General features: G+C 35.9%; 1 protein-coding gene across 4 annotated transcripts in view; it reads left to right on the forward strand.

Moving 5' to 3' along the window:
• NLGN4X (neuroligin 4 X-linked) overlaps positions 1-13,702 on the forward strand; it is a 426,216-nt gene that overhangs the window by 117,735 nt on the left and 294,779 nt on the right. The window lies entirely within an intron of this gene.

The following is a 13,702-nucleotide window of genomic DNA, read 5'->3' on the forward strand; positions in this document are numbered from 1 at the left end:
ATTAGCTAATGCTTTTCCCTTCCTTGTAGCTCTTTGAGTTTCAGTTTTGACATTTGAGGAACAAATTATTGGATTAGATGATTTCCAAGGCTTCATCCAGGTATGAAAATCCTGTCTCTAAGTAGATGAAATTGTTTAATGCCTCTCCACTCCATTATTTTTAAAATAACCTTTCCTTTTCCTCTTTGCCATTGGGCAAATCCATGCTATCTAGAGTCCTTCAGCTTATATAGCATTGCCTTATTCCCTCCAACTCCCAATCAAAATATGCCTGTTCTGTTTTCCATTACCTTGAGGCCTTTCTTTGAGGTTAGAGGAATGTGGCAATGTTTGACAGCCTTCAAATGATGCAGTGTTGTTTGGTTGGCTACACAAGGCTAGCCTTCAGAATAGAGATTGAACCTTCTGGAACCCTCTAGTTCTGAAACTTCCTCTGTAGATAGACTTCTGTTGCTGTCTGAAACAGTTGTTTTGATTGTGATGTTTGGGTTATATTGCCATGTTGTGGGGTTTTTGGGAGGAGGTAGGAATCTTTATTTTCTGAAGCACATTAACAAAATGTATGATAAACTGATTGGGAAACATACACACTAAATGTATGGCCCTAGGCTTGCCTAAAACATGGTATGAATATTCTTCCCTCACTGGAAGATTGCAGGATTCATTGAACCTTAGGTTATGACAGTGAGAATTGAGTTTCTCTCAGGGGAAGGCCAATAAACAATGGGAATGTAATATACATAGACAAAATGGACATTCTCTATAGATGCCTATGTGTATGCTATTGATTCTTATTGTGGTATATTTTCCACATGAAATTATAGTACAGAGAATAGCTTAGTATGTGACTCTGAGAGTAATACTCTGTATTTATACAAAATTTATACCTGAAAAACCTGTACTTCATTTTAAACATTCAATATATTGTCTCATTTAGAATTCATGTCCCAATGCAACTGATATAATGTAAATAAATTTGTTTAACATCAAAATAATTAGAATCTTAAATTAATAACATATCTACACCATATACACATGTGTGATACTTCTAGTGCATTGTCCAGTTTTCCATCAAGTAACACATTTCTAAGGCAGTTCTGAGGCAGCTCAGCTTAAGAGATATTAAAGACAATCTATTTATGACAGCTCCATTCTGAATATGGCTTTAACAAAGCAGCAGTTTTAGACTGAATGGGACAGAGACTATTAATCTCCTCTGCTTAATCCTTAACCTTTATCTTTCTGATGCTGCTTCTGTGAAAGGGATTTCTAGCTATTATGACTTGTAGAAATCAAACATCAAGTAATCTTTAGTACTTATTTCTTGAGAAAGTACCTAGAAACAACAGTACCACAAGTCTATAATAACAAAAGAATAATGTACATTGCTACTTTGTAAGATTAAAGCAGGAATATTTGTTAAATTTTCTTTTGTAGTTACTTATGACTATGACTGTATTTGTAACAAAGTAATTGTAGAGTGTATTAGAAAAGTACTAGACAAAGTGTTGAGATCAATATTGTATCTCAGTCAACCATGTACCCAGGCACTGTTCTAGTTGTTAAAAATTCAAATATAAAAACAAAGCTGTTCCTCCCCTCCAAGAGCTTATGTTCTATCAGGGAACATGGAACATACTCACATAAATAAATACAAGATATATGCAAAGTAATTAAAAGGTAATTTTGGTAGGCAGGGGGAAGGTACTAGAAGGAGGAATGTCAGGAAAGGCTTCCTGTAGAAGATGAGGATTGAGTTAACCTTTAAAGTAAGTTGGGGATTCCAAGAGACAGAACTAAAGAGGGAGCGACTGCATTCCAGGCATGAGGAAAGCCCAAAGACAAAGGAGGGTGGAGATGGGGTATCACATGTGTAGAAGAGCAAATAAGGGCAGTTTGGATCAACCTTTAGAGTATATGAAGGGAAGTCATATGTGATAAATCTGGAAACTGGAAGCATGTTTAGAAGACAGAATCAGTAATGTCTGGGTCCTTCTCCAGGCACCAGCTGAATGATCCTGCACCTCTGTTTGCCTCAGTTTTCTCATCTGTAAAATGGGGATAATAACAGCAGTTCCTTCCCAGGATTTTGTGAGGCTCAAATGAGATAATTATGAAGTGCTTAGCACAGTACTTGACACATAGTAAATATTCCATAAATGTTGCTATTATTGTTGCTATTATATTATTATTATTATTATTATTATTATTATTACTATAAAGTTACTTAACCTCTCTGTTCCTCGGTTTCCCTATCTATAAAATAAGGGAGTTGGACTTCATGGCCTCTAATTTCTATGAAAGAGAGGCTAAAATCAGAGTGGAAAGATTTTCAATGCCAAAAAAAAAAGTTTACAGTTATCTCAGGGGCAATAGCGAGCTACTGAAGCTTTTTGATCAGGGGAGTAACATGATCAGACTTGGTGAGTGCTTTGGGAAAATCATTTTGGCAGCAATGCCTGGAATGCTTTCCGTATTCACCTTCACCTCCTGGCTTCCCTTGGCTTTCTTTAAGACTTAGCTCATATACTACCTTTTGCTAGAAGCCTTTGCTGGGATGTCCTTTTGGTAGTGCCTTACTGTTGAGGTCATCTCCCATTTATATTTTACATTTCTTATGTGCAACTAGTTGTCTGAAAGTGGTCTTCTTCATTAGAATGTGAATTCTTTCAGGGCAGGAACCACATATTTACTTTTTTTTTTTAATCCCTAGTGCTTACTACAGTGTAGGGCTTACCACACAGTAAGCCCAATGACTTACTGACTGATTGGATTGAAGAAATAGGGAACCTGAATAAGGAACACAAATTAGACGAATGTTCAGTCAGTCAATCAAGAAGCATTTATTCATTTCTACTATGCAATAGGCATTGTACTTAGTTTCTAAAAATAAAAATAATGAATGAATGAATGAAGAAATAGATAAATAATGAATAATTTTAAGAGTCCCTGCTCTCAAATATCTTACATTCTGTTGCAATTATCCAGAAGAGAAGTGATTGAGGGACTGAAAATCCAGTATTGATCATATAAATGGAGAGAAAGGGTTAGATGGAAAAGATAACTGTGCGTAATTGAGAAGACTTGACCACCTGTTGGCTATATGAGATGAGGAAAAATAAGGAGTGTTACATGGAAGTTGTGAACCATGGTGATCAAAAGGATTCAAAAGGGGGTGATTTGGTTTGGGAGGAATGATGATGAGTTATTTTGAGGGAGTTATTAAGTTTGAGATGCCTTTAAGATATATAGTGGGAAATTTTCAGTTCGCTCAGCACACATATTAGAATTAGTGTAAACTCTGGCACTATCTAGCTGTGTGATGATGGGCAAGTCACTTCTCTGGGCTTCAATTTCTTCATCTGTAAACTGAAGAAATTAGATTAGATGACCTGCAAGGTCCCTTCCAGCTATGTAATTTTGTGATGTGATGTGACTTATTCATACCTGACATGTAGCAGCAAACAGCCAAGAGAAAAATAAAATGTTCAGTCAGGTATGTAGATGTTCTAAGTTACTGAGAGCAAACATTCAGATATTTGAAGCTTTAGCAGATAATTGACTGGATTTATTTTTTCAATTTCACTTAGAAATTTGACATTGTCTAATGATTGTTCATGAATAAAGAGGTAGGTGAAAAAATCATTAAATATTAAGAGTTAACTAAAAGGTATTAATGCATTTGGAAATTTGCTTAGTTGAAATTGGCTAAATAGGCATGTAGTTCTGTATAATAATTATCTTCCCATTTCTAAAGCAGTGGAGAAAGGAGGAGATGGTGAATTATTCGTTCAAAATCCCATTAGAGAATATTGTGGCACAGCAATTCAGTATCTTTAGAGGAATATTCCACACCACATTTGCTTTGTGCTGGAAAGGACCTCAGAGGCATATATAACCCAAACCTCAACTGAGCAGGCATAATATGCTTTGCAGCATTTGTTGTTTAGTCCTTTTCAGTCATGTCCAACTCTTTGTGACCCCATTTGGGTTTTCTTGGCAAAGATACTGGAATAGTTTGTTATTTCCTTTTCCAACTCATTTTACAGGTGAGAAAAATTCAGGCAAATAGTGACTTGCCCAGTGTCACAGAGCTAGTAAGTATCTGAGGCAGGATTTGAACTTAGTTCTTCTTGACTCTAGGCCTAGAGCTCTATCCACTGCACTACCTAGCTGTGCTTTGCAGCATACAAAAAAGTAATCATGTGTAGCTTACTTGAAGACCTCAGGTTTTGGGGAACTTAGTACCTACTGAGGTAGTCAGTTTGACTTCTCAATTGGTTCTGATTGGTAGAATCATGTTCCATATATCAAACCTAAGCTTGCCCTTGAATTTCTGCACATGCTTCTAGTTCTACCATCTTGGGCTAAGCATGGTGATTCTAAGTCTATTTTTTCCTTCATGATGCTTCTTCAAATGCTCAAGAACTGTTAGCATGTTCTCCTTTACTCTTCTCTAGGCTAAACTAAACATTGCTATATATTTTAATCAATCTTCAGATGGCATAAAAATCAGTGCCTTCTGCTGTCATGACTTTTCTCCTCTGGTCACTAGATCAGGGCTTCTTAAACTTTTTCTGCTCATGACCCCTTCAGCACTTCTTAAATGTGGGTTGTGATCTCATGTGGGGTCTATGCGAGTCTAGATTTTAAATGTCCTCTCTAAAGTCTCCCTTGTCTAGGATTATACTTGCTTGACGGCCACATCATACTATTGTTTAATATTGAACCAGTTTTAGTTTAGTAAAACTATCTTTTTTTAGCTAAAATGACATGTTTCCCCTATCTTATACATGTGAAGTTTATATTTTTAACCAAAGTTTAATTTTTTATATTTATCTTTAATAAATTTCAGTGCATTTTATCCAGCGTAAAGTTCTTTGTTAAGGTATTTCTGCCTAGTGACTCTTTCCTGTCCTTCTTAGATTTTTTATAACCTGAAACATGCCCTCTGTGCCTGTTTATTCATCACTTATAAAATGGTTGAACAGCACAAAGATCTCTGTAGGCCACTGATGACACTTCAGGTTTACAATTGAAGCATCAGTGGTTACATTTGGAGTCTGTTGATTCGACTTCTCTTTCCACCTACTTGTGTTATTACCTAACTTAGGTCTGTCCATCTTTTCTACAAATATCATGTGATTATAAGATTCTTTCCTAAATTTGAAGTAAGTCATATCTAGAGGATTGCCCTGTCAGTTTATTAAATTTGTCACTATTTTTTGACTTAGGAAAAAAATATTTAAGTAATGAAGAAAAAAATAACATTTGTGATTTTATTTGACAGACATTTAAATTTTGTTACTCTTGTCATTTAGAGTATAATCTTAACAGAATATTAAGACCATGACCGTACTGAGTGACTTCCATGTGCAGATTGGAAGTATATCCAATACTACAGTTTCAGTATAGATTTTGTTTTCATTATTGTGTTAAGACTTTAACTGTGTTTTGAATCAGTGGAGGGAAGAAGACAGAAGAGGTTTCCACCATTGTCCAATGTTATTGCATTCATTGTCATTAGTTAGAATGTTAGGTCAGTAAGAAGAATACCAGGCTGTGGACTTGAGGTGATTGACAGTTCAGTGACAATGGTACAAAGAGAAAGTAGGAGTGTTTTTTTTTCTCCTACATTTTTCGATAAAGTTGGATTTGCCCCAGATTTTTACTCAGGTCCTATGAGATACCAATCCTAAATTCCAAGTAATTGTGCCATTAGTTTTTGTTATTTTTACTGATGTTGTTGATGTCTTATTTGGTCTAGACACATGATTACATGGGTGCAAAGAAATTAAAAGTGTGGCAGCTTCTTTTATTAATACAAATCTCCTACTAGTCTGCATCTTACAGAGCTTCCTGAGGCCCTGAGGGTAAGTTACTCATAGTAACAAAATCAGTACATTGTCAGAGGTAGGGCTTGTACTTAGATCTTCCTAACTTTAAGGCTGGCCCTCTCTTCACTGTGCTATACTGCTTCTGATATGCCATCTGTATTATTATGAAACTAACATCAAAGAATTAAGTAATATTTAACTGAAATGATAGGCTAATTAGCTTGGTTAAAATGCTCAACTACTTCTGGGGAATTTACCTTTTCATTTCTAAGATACAAAATGTTTGTATAAATACTGTCATTGTAACTTTTGGAGATAGATTGATGTTCATCACCCTTTCACATTTTCATTCTAGTGTTCTGGATTTGAATAATGGTTCTACTACTTCAAATATGACTTGGGAAAAATCATTTTATGTTTCTTAGCTTTAGTTTCCTTATCTCTAAAATTATTGGATTGATTGAGATGAGCTACTCCATCGCATCATAGATTTAGATCTGTGAAAAACCTTTGTGTTTATCTAATTCAACTAGTTCACATAGATACTAAGTAGTAGAATCAGGACTTTCACGTTTTCTTACAACTCCAAATAATGTGACTTTACTCCATTTACTAGACATCTAATACAACTCCAGAGAAGTCACCTAACTTCTCTATCTTTAGGTTTCCTCATCTGTAAAATAGAGATTAATAGTAAACTCTGTCCAATTCACAAAATAGTAGCGAGAAACAAGATAGAAAGAATGTGAAAGTGCTTTATTCATTCTAAAGTACTAAACACATAGAAGGAGTTGTTATTGTGGATGGTGGTAAAATTGAGACAAGAAGATAATAGGCAGTGACTTAATGGCATATTAGAATTTGGGTTCTTGACTTCCCAGTATATTGCTCACCTCTTTCAGTTATCCTGTCCTCACACTATGTCAGGATTCATTTTTTTTTCATTCACTTGTGTGTTTAAATGAAAAAAAAAGTGCTGATACATTCATTTGGGGAATGAAGAAGTGTGGACCACAAAGCAAGTAAAAATGAAAATGGATGTCTTCTTGATTAGGCAATGAGCTTCAAGCTTCTTTCCTAGGGACTTAGATAACAGTGGGTGTATTTTTCATGATAAAGTACAGGGCTTTGAAAGTGGCAGACTAGTGGCCGTGCTAAAGCTCTCAGACATCTTTTAACCTTGATGTCTTACAGGTAAAGATAGCAGCAGGAAAAGACAAAGGCAGTGTTAATGGCAATAAGTATATTAAGCATTTATTAAAAAAAGTAATAAAATATAAAAAACGTAGCCTACTCTTTCCCCACTCCTACATTTGATATTGCCTGTGGAAAAACAAGTATATCTTGTTTAGCACAAATCATATGATGTAAGTGGTTAGCCTGATAATAAAGGGGAAATGTATTTTGTTTGACCTTTCCTAATTACTAGGAAAAAGGCAAAGAAAAAGCATAGAAAATTAAATGATTTGCTTGCTGCCTCTTTCCTATGAAAAAAATCACTTCTGGAAAAAAAATTTCTTATATCTATCACAATTTTCTGAGGGAGGAGAAATTTCTAATAGAAGGTCAGGAGCTGTTTCATTTCAGTCTTTGTGTCCTAGAACTTAACACTGTGTCTCTCACATGCTTAAGAACTGCTTATTTAATTTTCTCTTTGAAAGTTATATTATACTATTTTATTTGAAAATGTCATCAATCGGAGCAACTAGGTGGCACAGTGGATAGAGCACCAGCACTGAAGTCAGGAGGATCTGAGTTCAAATCCGGCCTCAGATCAAACACTTGACGCTTACTAGCTGTGTGACCCTGGGCAAGTCACTTAACCCCAATTGCCTAAATATATACATATATGTGTATATATGTATGTGTGTATGAATATGTACACACATGTAGTCACACACACATACATATGTATATCTCACACACACACACACACACACACACACACACACACACACACACACATATCATCAGTGTCTGCTTTGAGAAAGGCTGTTGTCACTACCTAAAATTCTGGCCCCATGTAACTTTGCTCCATGTAGACAGAACAGTGCTATGTCCACTGTCTCTAAGGAATGGAGCTTCTGTGGTAGAATGGCTATCATTATGTGAAATTAAGGTGTTTTTTCTTAACCCCCAGCTCACCTCTCTCTTCCTCTCCATGTTCATTTGTTTCCTGTCTTTCTAATGATGATGAAAATAATAATAGTAGTGGCTAGGATTTATGTAGTACTTTAAAGTTTTCAAAGCTCTTCAGTAATTTAATTTAATTTTTAAAATGAATTTAGTTAATTTAAATTTATTTAAGTAATTTTAAATTTCCCTCATTTCATCTTCATAATAACTCTAGGGGTAGATGTCCCATTTTACAGATGAGAAAACTGAAGCAGACTAGGGTTAAATAACTTACCCGAGGTCACACAACTAATAAGTATCTTAGGCTCATTTTGAATTCAGATCTTTCTGCCTACCCATCTGATAATTAATCATCAGATATTTATTGACCACTTGTAATTTTTATGGCAATTCTATGCGCTGAGCACATTTCTATTCTGTTCAGATCTACTTCTGTTTTATCTTTGCAATATCTCTAGATTGTGCCTTGTTCTCTCCTCTAATGCTTGCTGCCCTTCTCGTGTAGACCCTCATTGGTCTTGGACTATTGCAATAGCTTGCTGGTGGTTATGACTGCTTCAAGTCTCTTTCTGCTCTAATTCATTTCCCATTCAGTGACCAAAGTGATTTTGTGCAGATCCAACCATCTTACCACCCTGCGCAGTAGCTCCACTTGCTTCTTATTACCTCCAGGATCAAATACAAAATCCTCTGTTTGGCATTCAAAGCCTCTCCCAATCTAGCTCTACCTCCCCTACTTTTCCAGTCTTTTTACAGATTATCCCCAACTATATAGTCTTTTTGTTCCACAAACAAGATGCTCCATCTCTTAGCTCTGGGCATTCTCTCTGCCTATCAACCATGACTGGAATGCTCTCCCTCTCTATCTGTGCTTCTTGACTTCCTTTAAATCCCAAATAAAATTCCATCTTCTATAGGAAGCTTTTCCCATCCCCTCTTAATTCTAATTCCTTCGCTGTTTAATTTCCCTTCTATCCTGCAGCTTTTTTGTACATATTACTTTGCCTATTATGTCCTCCACTAGATTGTGAGCTTGAAAACAGACACTGTCTTTTTCCTCTTTTTGTATCCTCAGTGCTTAGCGCAGTGCCTGACCCATGGTAAACACTTAATACATGCTTATTTATTGACTTCTTTCTCACAATTGACTTTCCACTTGGAATTGGAATCTGTGTATCTTTGTCTCTCTTAGCCTCTTTTTTATTCAATCAAATACATCAGTTCAATTCAACAAACATTTGTTAAGCAGTATTTATTGAATGCTTAATATGGTTAAGTCTCTGGTACTGGGAGTTGTGGAAAGGCAAAGATGTTTAAGTTGCTTTTGTCAAGGACCGTGTAATTCAGTTGGAAAGATAAGGCAAATAACAAATGTTTAACAGTTTAAGACATGTTTATTAAGTAACTAAGCTGTGTTCAATGTTGTGCTAAGTGCTAAGGAAAACACAAAAACACAAAATCCAATCCAATCCAATAAGCATTTATTAAGAACATATTAAATACGAGATAAAACGCTGTTCTATTTGCTGAGTATACTAAGACTAGATTAAAAAAAAAATCCCTGCCCTTAAAGGTGCCTGAGTCAATATTAGTAAAGTTTGTTTTCTTTTTCTTTTGGTAATGTCTTTTTATAAACTAGCATTCATAAGTTATTTTCCCCAAATGCACCAGTCCTACCTTGATCATCTTGTCAGGGCTTGTTAATTAGTAGCGCCTGACTTGCTTTAAACAAACATGGATGGAATTGTAAGTTGAACTTGTGTGTAGGACTACATTCACATTACTTAAGGAAGTCAGATTATTGGAATTCTGTATCAGAAAGAATGATTAATATGAACTGCATTAATGTATTATTTAAACTATAGTCTGAAATACAGAATAGGCCTAGTTCACAATCTGCAATGGAATACTGATTTTTCCTCATTTACAACCCAGCTATACTTATTTTGAACTCCTTTGGTTTTCTCCATCCTTTCCCCAAACCCCCACCCCCACTGGCTGCATTATAGGGAAATTTCATCATCTTGCATAATCCAATTAGCCTTTTTCTTCACTCTTCAGTCTTACCCACTACCCCTCTGATTGAAGGGTGGAGCTATGAACTTCTCCATTTGAGAATGGGAGACGAGCAGATATCTCATTTCTCACCTATCTGCACTCATTTTAGACTAACTAGGGTTCTCCATCATGTTCCAGTGCTTGAGTGCCATATGCCTTCCTTTGTGTGTTATCTTCCCTTGTGAGACTGTGAGCTCCTTGAGGGTATTAACTGTATTTTGTTTTTATTTTTGTTTCTTCAGTCCTTAGCACATACCTGGCACATAAAAGGAGCTTAATGAATATTTATTGACCATTGATTATTCAGAGTGTAATTATAAATAGCTCTTCTTGCACATTACCTTTTTCTCTGCCTCCTCTTTTAAGATACTCATAAGTAAAAAAGTAACCATAATTCTTCAGGCACTGGTTGTTTTGTTTGTTTTAGAAAATTATAATGATAAGCTTTTTTTAAGTTCTTTCTCAATAACATTTTAGGACGTACTAGGTGGTTTTTCAGGTTTCAAACTTTTTCTACCATCATAGGTAAATTTTCAGGACCATTGTTCTCTTCAGTCTCCCTCTTTCTTGGGTTTAGAGTCTTGACATATCTTTTCTGTTAAGGTGTTATCTTCCTCTTTTTTAAGATCATCTACATTTGACATCAGAAATAGGAGGAGGCTATGTCACTCAATGGATAGTGTTGGAGTTGGAGAGGAGACCGAGTTCAAATCTATCCTAGCTGTGTGACTGTGGGCAAGTTACTTGACCTCTCCCAAACTCAGTTTCCTCATCTGTAAAATGGAGATAATAATAACCTTTATTTTCCAAGATTATAGTGAGGATAAATTAAAATGATATTTGTAAAGCAATTTACAAACCTCAAAGTGCTATATAAATGCTAGATATTATATTTATGATTCTTTCTCTAAATGATCCAAAACAGGCTGCAATTGGCAGTGATTTTCTGATAAGTCTCTGAAGAATATTGTCTGAGCCCATCTTTGCCTAGGCATACTGAGTGTTATGGGCAGCATCAGGGGTTGCATCAGTGACTTGATGAAAAATATGTATCATTTATGTACGCAGCACTTTATCATCGTCCATTTTCTTTGATTCAATCTGTGGAAACTATCCATAGCCTGAAGTCAGCAACCTAACTTAGCCAGCATCACAGAAGCAGTTCTTGAAGAGGGTTACATCAATTCCAAATACAGGTCTGGAATTTTTTTTTAGTATATAAAGATTCAATATCCTATTCTTTTCTTCTTCAGCAAAATCAAATATGAAGGATCACCCACAAAGTTAAGTAAGATATTGAAATGTTCCTCTCTGTGATTTTCTGCATTCTACCTTTTTCTGAATAAAGAGTGAATGAAAAACATTTCACATTTAATTATTCTGTGCTAAACACTTTCCTAAGTGCTGGAGATGCAAATACAAAATTAAGGCAGTTTTTGTCCCAAGGAGCTTACATCCCCCCCTAATGGGGGGAGTCAACATGAAGAGAGGAGTGATATTCAGGGATAGGAGTTATGGTTTGGGAAGTCACAAAGATGGCCCAGAACCATCCAAAACTGCATGATTTCCAGAGGCAATACTGGAAAAGTAGTGGTGATTTTATTATACCTCATAAAGGAAGAGGTAGGGGGCAAGAGTGGATAGGTGCGTGGCAGTGCAGGAAATGGCTAAAGGAAGGTGAGGACACGTGGTACAGAAAGTGTAAATCTCAGGTGCTTAGTTTCTACTGGGCATGGCCTCTGGGAGTCCAATATCAATACCTTGATATCCATCCCAGCTATAGATCATTTTTCTCTTGGAATAATTTCCCTATTCATTTTTCTGTTTTTCTTATTGAGGATAATTTCTGCATTATTGTTCCCTTGGATTTAAAGCCCTTTATGGCTTGGAGCCAATCTATCCTTCTCTCTGATGCTCTAATTCTGTTTCCTGCACTCTTTAATGTAACCAAAGTAGCCTTCTTGCCATTCTTCATACATAATACTCCATCTCCCATCTCTTGCCCTATTCACTGGCTTAAAGTGTGCTTGTTCTACGTGATCCCCTCTTCAAAAACCTAATTTTCTTCAAGGTTTAGTTCAAGGGCTGCGTTTTACATGAAGCCTTTTCCAGATCCAGAACTGCTAGTTCCTGGACCCAGCGATTAAGTTATTTCTATTTTGCATAGACTATTTATACATGTTGTCTCTCCCAGAGACAATGTAAATTCTTTGATACCATGTATTATTTTACCTTTGTCTTTGTATCTCAAGATCCTAGCATATAGTGGTTTATTAATAGCAAATTGTTTAAAATTTCACATAGTTATCAATAGCATACATTGGTGTGTTAATACATGCTTCCTGATGGATGGATTGATTGTCACTTTCCATCAGGCCTATGGAATTGGGGCTCTCACTTGACCTCCAGCGGTCCCCCTGATGCGTTTCTTGTGCTCCATGGCCTCCTTCATTGTTACTACTGCTTTGTTGATATTGCAACTTTTTACTTCTTGGGTATGGGGGGAAGGGGCAGGGAGGCAGTCAACTTCCCCCAAACTATATTGTCTTCTGTAATCCAATTAATCATCTTAAATACTTTTCAACTCTGGATATACAAAGCTAGAGCAACGAAAGCTAAAGCTGTAACTAAAAAGGTGACATTTAATAGTAATAAATGTAAAGTCTTATACTTGACTTTAAGACATATATTTCTCAAGTACAAGAAAGAGGAGGCATGATTAGACATCAGTTTATCTGAAGATATGGGGTTTAGGGATGGGCCATAAATGTAGTGTGACATAGCAGAATAATAGGGCAGACAAAATAGCTAATGCAGACTTGGGCTTCAGTGAGAGTCATAGCTTTCAGAAATAGAGTTCATAGTCTTGCCGTTCTTGTCCTATTCAGACCACATCTTGAATATTGTGTTTGGATAACTTAATTTTTGGAAAGATATTGGCAGCCTGGATGGGGTCCAGAGGGGAACAACCAGACTGATGGAGGGCCTCAACTTTATGCCACATGAGGATTATGTGAAAAACCAGAGGTTTTTAATTTAACCTGAAGAGGAAACTTAGAAAACACATTAGAACCATCTGTAAGTATTTGAAGGACATTTTAATGTGAAAGGGAGTTTGATTTGCTCTGGATAGTTCAAGAGGGCAGAATTTGGAGCAATGGGTACAAATTGCAAAGAAGCAATGTAAGGAAGATATAATGAGCTATCCCAAAGGGGAAAGGTCTAGCTCAGTAAGTTGAAGTTTGTTTCTTACTGGATATATTTAATGAAAGTCTTATTGCTCCCTTGTCACGTATCTAATAGAATAGATTTTTTTGGGATATGATTTGAGATTTCCAAATTTATAGGACCTAGATGACTGCTGAGGTCCCTTCCAAGTTTGAAATTCTTTAAATATGTGAATCTGTGAAAATGATAAAATCATGGAAGAATCAAGATGAAAATGTCACTATTAGTATTGACTAGGTACATTACTAATAGCTTTCTCTTTGTAAAATGACTGTCTAGTTGTCCTGCTAATGTCCTATTTTTAATTTGTGATGTTTACTTAATCATGATTTTTTTAAAAATTGGTTTATTGGATGTTTCAAGACCCAAGTTCTAGTATCAACATCACCATTAATGAACTGTATAACCATGTTATAAAGGATGTCTCTTTGCTTGGGGATTGG

Source organism: Phascolarctos cinereus, unplaced genomic scaffold, assembly GCF_003287225.1.
Source record: "Phascolarctos cinereus isolate Bilbo 61053 unplaced genomic scaffold, phaCin_HiC Scaffold_726;HRSCAF=1367, whole genome shotgun sequence".
In the NCBI taxonomy this organism is placed as follows: Eukaryota; Metazoa; Chordata; class Mammalia; order Diprotodontia; family Phascolarctidae; genus Phascolarctos; species Phascolarctos cinereus.